This window comes from Bidens hawaiensis, unplaced genomic scaffold (genome assembly GCF_021521415.1).
Source record: "Bidens hawaiensis isolate Kalapana, Puna unplaced genomic scaffold, B.hawaiensis_p1.1 tig00025201_1, whole genome shotgun sequence".
In the NCBI taxonomy this organism is placed as follows: Eukaryota; Viridiplantae; Streptophyta; class Magnoliopsida; order Asterales; family Asteraceae; genus Bidens; species Bidens hawaiensis.
The window spans coordinates 243,918-250,865 of NW_027494017.1; positions in this window are offsets into that span (position 1 = coordinate 243,918).

The following is a 6,948-nucleotide window of genomic DNA, read 5'->3' on the forward strand; positions in this document are numbered from 1 at the left end:
CTATTTCAAATCTTATTTATTTGCTATTACTTTTTTCAATGTGGCCAAACACATTCGCACATGTCTCTCACGAGTATTTAATTCTATCCACAAATCTAATAGAATATTTAATTGGCGTTTTTCAATACTATTTTGTTCTCGCATTATTTTCACAATCTTTGTCTTTTGCATAACTTTACATTGATGATTAGCTATAAAGATATAGCTATAAATAATTAGGGAATGAAATAACTCTTAGAACCATTCAATCATTTGATTAAAGCACGAAAAATCATTTTGATTAAAGCACGGAAGATAAAGTATAACCTAAAAAATATGATTCATTTTGTACTTTATGTATTTATGGGTTTATAATGAAACACAACATACTTAAAATATGCAGTGGAAAACGCCATCACCTTTCTCTTCATCGGTTGGTTTCTTTCTTAGGCCCACCTTCCTCTTCATTTGTCGTTTTTTACACAACGTTGAGAAAGTTTTTGAAGGCTAAAATGGCTAGGTTGGGTGTTTGTGTGTGGGATAAGGGGGGGGGGGGGGGGGATGCCTCATAGATAATTCTTGCTAAGTTTGGTCTTGTAGCAATGACAAAAAGGTAATCGTGGAGGTGGGTATGGTGGTGGTGATCGTTACGGTGGCGGAGGTGGTGGTGACTAGTCACATGTAGAAATGTCTCGTTTATGGAGTTCATTATTTGTTAGAGACATAGATAAGTCTTCAATTGTATGAAAGTTGTTTAACAACTCTTCGCTTATTAATTTTGTCTTTGTGAAAGACATGGATAAGTCTTCAATTGTATGAAAGTTGTTTAACAACTCTTTGTTTATTAATTTTTTGTAAGACATGTTGTCACACCCCATCTTAGGCCCAGGCGTGTGACTCGATAGTTGGTACCACATTTGTAAATAAATTAGAGTTACGGTTAATTAGCGGAAGACTTGAAAACTTAAGGATCAAAGTTATAAAATATTTACATTACAAAAGATGGAAACAAGTTCCATTGTGTTTACAAAACCACCATTTTAGTTATATTAACATTTAACAAAAATTATCCGAGCCATCGGATTCTTGAGCCTTCGTCCTTTAGCTCTAATCTTGGTTACCTGCAAAATGTTATAAAAATACGTCAGCAACGAATGCTGGTGAATATGCTGACGCGAAAATATTTTCTTTTACTTTGTTACCCCTCAAGGGTTACACATGCCTCGGCCCATCTTGGCTTAGGAATAACAAAGTTAAAACAATATCATTATAAACTCGAGCCTCTACCTAGGTCACCCCAGCATGACACCGCAGCGTCCCGACGTACTTAGGTACCATAAATATACACAAGGTCATTCTCACTCGAACATACTTTGGTTCGGCCCATCGTGGCTGGAGGTCGTGACCAGGCGTGGTGCGATGTGCCCACCGCATTTTTCCACATATGTAAGGATCCAGACAAACGTATACTACAGCCTGAGGGCTAGGCTTTTACTCTTATTAATAATGTTTTTAGAGACACTTAGTCTCATGTAAAGTTTTACACATAACATGTTTGTTTATTTGAAAACAAGTTTGTAAAAGTAGGGCGTATTCACCTTTGACCGGGATCGGTTTCCAACACCGTCCTTGCATAATCTTTCTTACTATCTTGCACCTATAGTACAAGTATAACTTTTATTAGTCGGATATACAATCCGGCTTAAGACCTTTAGTCTTATTATCTCGATGAACCTTTAGTTCATTTCTTTTACTTTAAAACCTATAGTTTTAAAAGTAATATTTATAAACCTTTAGTTTATTATAAAAACCCGACGTTTCTTCTTATCTAAGAAACGTGTTCTTTTTCTTTTATCATATAAGAATATCCTTTATTACTTATATAATATTCATAACAAAGAATTATATATATTTCACACACACATATATATACATACACACTTCCATATTTATTTATTTTCTTTTCTTTGTTATATAATTTCTTTCCATAAATATCGAGCATAATTCCGACTTAGGGCATTAAGCCTTTATAATATTTTATTATTATTTTAGTCGGGTAGTAAGCCTTACCTTTCCTCGGCTTAATATTTCCTAGATAATCGAGCAGCACTTCTACGTCACTTAATTTTTTCAACACTTGCTTTGATCGCCACTTCACTTCGGCACGCTTCTCGAGACACCAACTTTTCACGGCACGCACTTCGAGATGATCGTCGGGACGTCGGTACGGGATCACCTTCTTGATCGGAACGTCGTCGGGGAGTGGTACGAATATCGAGGTATGGCACGTTTATCGAGGAATCGGGGCACAGTTTTCGAGGTGGATCGTTGGCACGAATTTCGAGATGTAGTGAGAGAGTAGAGAGATGATTGTATGCTGGATTTTGGTGTGAATTGTGAAGACCTCGGACTTGCTATTTATAGGCAAAATCTTGGATCCTATCGCGATACGCGATAGGCTCCTAGTCCCCCATCGCGTAGCGCGATGTAGCTACTCACAGTCACAACGTAGGTCTGCCACGTGGCAGACGGTGTGCCACGTGTTAACACGTGGCGAACGATGCGCCACGTGTTGCCACGTGTCGGTACACGTGGCGAGAGGTGTGCCACGTGTGGACGCGTGGCAGTCTTGTGCCAGAGGTGTCGAGACAGGTCATCGCGATACGCGATGACGTAGGTCCAACCAGCGATCGCGTATCGCTGTTGACCCTTCCAGAAGGTTTGACCAAGCCCTATCGCAATACGCGATGGCTTGTCCCTTGTCCCCATCGCGTAGCGCGATAGGAGAAGAAAACAGATTTTTCATTTTTAACTTTGGAGTTTGAATTTGGCAGGATTAGTCCCTTAATTTTGGAGAGTTGTCATTTTTGGCCCAAAATTCCCGTGATGTTACACATGTGCATATGTCTTCAAATTTTAAAAGTTGTCCAACCATTTCATGTAAGACATATGTATATTTCTCTAAATTTATGAAAGACATGAATTATTTATTTATTTTCTTAGGTAATTCCTGCTAAGTTTGGTCTTGTAGCAATGACAACAGGTAACGGTTTTGAATTGACATTTTTTTTATTCAAGTATATCAACCATCATCAAATTTATCAGTCACTTTTGAAAATACATAACCTTCTCTTAAAATATTTATAATAGTTACAAAAATAAAATATATAACTTACGCTAATTCTAGACATTATTTCTTTGACTTGATGATTAACGTACAAGTGGTCAAGTGGCACGTAAGTTAAAAAAAGGCTGGGATCTTTGATTTGTGAAGAGGTAGGTCCCAGCAGAGGTGGTTAGGACCCGCAAGACTCCCTTAAAAGGAGACGTCTGCGCAGTTGAACACGCAAGACTCCTTAAACGGACATCTGCGCAGTTGAACACGCAGACTTCTCCATAGGGACGTCTGCGCCGCGACCTACCAAACCCGCAGGACCCACCACGCTCAGAGTTGTGACGACCTCACATGCGGTACGCAAGCTGGTCCAGCAGGAAATGCCTCCCTATGGTTTCCAAGTAACCCGCCTGTTCCCGCAGGCGTGGGTACCCGCCATTAGGGACTGGCCACCCGCGCAGCATGGCTACACGCATAAGGCTCAAACTCGTGATAATTCAGTAGTCACCTGAAGAAGGAATGAGCAAAGTCGGGAACATTCCCGCATAAAGGCGGGAGGGGGAAAACTCCCGCCTAAATGAGCCAGTCCGTATAATAATGGAGGATCTTTTGTGTGATACCTGACGAGGTATGGACAAAAGATCTGACCAAGGATACGACAGCTCACTGACAGCAGCATGGCAGACAACACGCCACAGCACTGTGACCAATAGCCGCCGCCTACTCACCAACTCCTGCCATACCACGTGCCTAGCCTGTAGTTGGTGGAAAAGGAAAAGTGAACAGCACGCCTGGTCACTGTCAGCCGCTGCCTATCCACCAATTACCAGCAGAGCACGTGTGTAGGCCACAGTTGGCAGAGTACTAGGCCGGCTAAACCTCCTTGGAAACCCACCTTCGGCTATAAAAGACATCAAATGGTATTATCATTTGATCATCTCATATCATCTAATATCTTGTATAATTTACCTGATAACTGCTCTAGTATTCTTAATATACTTTTATATTCAAAGAGTAATATAGACTGATTCTCACGCCGGAGGGTGGTCACAAGGAGGAACCCCCCCCCCTTTCTTAGTGACGAGCTCACGGTGTCTGTTTTGCAGGTTATCGGAAGAACCATCTTGCCGGAATTAACCCATCGTGGGAAACATCTATCTAACCCTCAGGTTACTCGTAATCTGTCGGGGTTCGACTGGTGTTTCTTCATTGGCGCCATCCGTGCATAAAGCTAGAACTTTATTTTTCTCCAGTTTTTTCAAAATCTCTGGAAAGATGGTTAAGGATACTCCGGTCCCAAAACCGAGTAACCAAGTGACTCCGGTTATCACAACCCCAGCTACGGGGGGAGAGACCGAGTACACAACTTTTACAAACACTACCCCAGTAACCCAAGCTGGGGCAAGTGCAGTAAACTTTGCGAACACTACCCCAGTTACCCAAGCCGGGGCAAGTGCAGCAAACAACCGTTCACTGAGATTCACTGATACCCAGATAGAAAAACAACGAACGAGGCTCCCCTACCAAACTCTTGATGAAGTTAAGGCGTGGGCGGAGGCACGTCAGAAAAAGTTCCAAGCCGAGCTGGACGAACGCCTACGTTCCGTCCAACAGGCTTACGAATTCGGAGGCACACACCAGCTCAACATGAGCAGTGAATGCGAATCCTCGGATGAGGATTGGGAGGAATCTGATTCCGACGCAAACCCTCGCCTTAGGGTGAAAGGAAGCGTAAGAGAACAGACTTCCAAACAAGGAATTTCGGGGAACCTCTCGAACAAAGGAACGCGGAGGCAAAGTCTCGTGACTTCTCCAAAACCTTCAGACCTACGGTTGCAAACGCAGGAACTTCCAAGTTTGCAAGGGACATTGCGGAAGCAATCGCCCCAAAAGGTGCCAAACAGATGCCCAACATTGGCACCTACGACGGCATATCCGACCCGGATGATCATCTGAACAGATTCATAGCGGGGGCAACCGTCAGTAACTGGACGGAGCCCACGTGGTGTTACATGTTCCAGATGACACTGGTTGGAGCAACAAGAGCGTGGTTTGACCGTTTACCGGTCCACCACATCTTTGATTGGGCGGACTTTCAACACAAGTTCAGCCAACACTTCAGTCAACAAAGGAAATATACTGAAGAACAATGGACAATACTCAACTGCGTTAGAGATAAAAACGAGCCTTTGCTAGATTTTATTACTCGCTTTAACTCAAAGAAGCTGAGTCTGGGTGTTATAAGCGAAGACCTTGTTCGCGCAGCTTTCATTCAAGGTGCGGATTACCCAGAGCTTATCCGCACGTTGACGGGTAAGGATGGCATGCCATCCACATGGGATGCCATCATGACGGCAGCCAAGCGCTTTGCCGAAACAGAGAAGCAACTGGGTAGAGATCTGCCCAAGACTACAGACTTCTATACGCAAAGAACTAGAGAAAATGTCCAAACCGCCCAGCGGAACAAAAGGAGGAAGCGACACATGTGGCAGTCAAGGGTAAACTTTGAAACCTCATCTAGCTCTCGCTCCTTCGCAGGCGAAAGAGGTAATACACAGCTGTTGGATCAGCAACCCAGGTGGACGCCGCTCACTAAAAGTGTCACGGAGGTATTCACCACGGAGAAGCTCCCATGGCCAAAAGCTCCGAAGATCCGACAACATCCGGATGCAGATCAAAGCAAGTATTGTGACTTCCACGGCATAAAAGGCCACAATACTGAAACGTGTTCCTCCTTGAAAGATGTTATCGAAACATTTGTCAAGAATGGCAGACTCCGACACCTGGTGGCATCAATCAAGAACGGAGGGAAGAATGACAACCGATACAGAAACAACGGGCGAAAGCCAGTTGACATCAGTATCCACATGGTACAGGGTAACATCATGGGTAGGAAGAGACGAGCGACAGAACCGTGTGCATGGAAAGAGCCCGAGGTACGTTTCCCACGAGTGCCGGGAGGACCCAGCAAAGAGGGCCCTATCATCATCAAAACCCAGTTGGGGCATTACATCACTTCCCGCACTCTCGTTGACAACGGCGCTTCATCAACGGTTATGTACAGACAGTTCTTTGACAAGCTAGACGAGGAAGACAAGGGGCGGTTAGAAACGGTCTACGCCTCGATGGAAGGATTCGATGGCAGCACGAACACCCCCTGGGTATCTTATCTTTCCCCGTCACTCTTACGGATGGGAACCGCTCACGCACAGAAGATGTGGATTTCGTTGTCATGAGAAAGCCACATCACACATATGACATCCTCTTCGGAAGAGATGGGATGGCAAGGTTCAATGCCGTTGTATCTTCGGTCCATGGCATGATGGGATAGCCAACGGCGGCAGGTGTAGCAATGATCACCGGCGTTCCCCAGGTATGTATCGCATCTGTCTCTTCCAACCCCAAACCAAAAATGGCCAAACGCACATTCACCGAACCAGAAGAATGGGCTTTCAATGGCAAATACCCCGATCAGGCGGTCACCATCGGCCCAACAATCACTAACCCCGCACGCACCTTACTCAAGCGCTTACTACAGAAGAACGCTGATATCTTCGCATGGAAGCCAGCAGACATGACTGGTGTACCTCGAGATAAAGCGGAGCATAAACTCAAATGTGACCCGGCTTTTACGCCGGTCATACAAAAGCGTAGAGTAATGGGGGCAGAGCAAGCTAACGCGTGTAGAACCCAAGTCAAGGAACTCCTTGACGCGGGCATCGTGCGCGTTAGCAGATATCAAACTTGGGTTGCAAATCCCGTTATGGTACCAAAGGCTAACAAACAATGGCGCATGTGTATAGATTTCAAAGATCTGAACAAAGCATACCCCAAAGATTGTTACCCGTTACCCG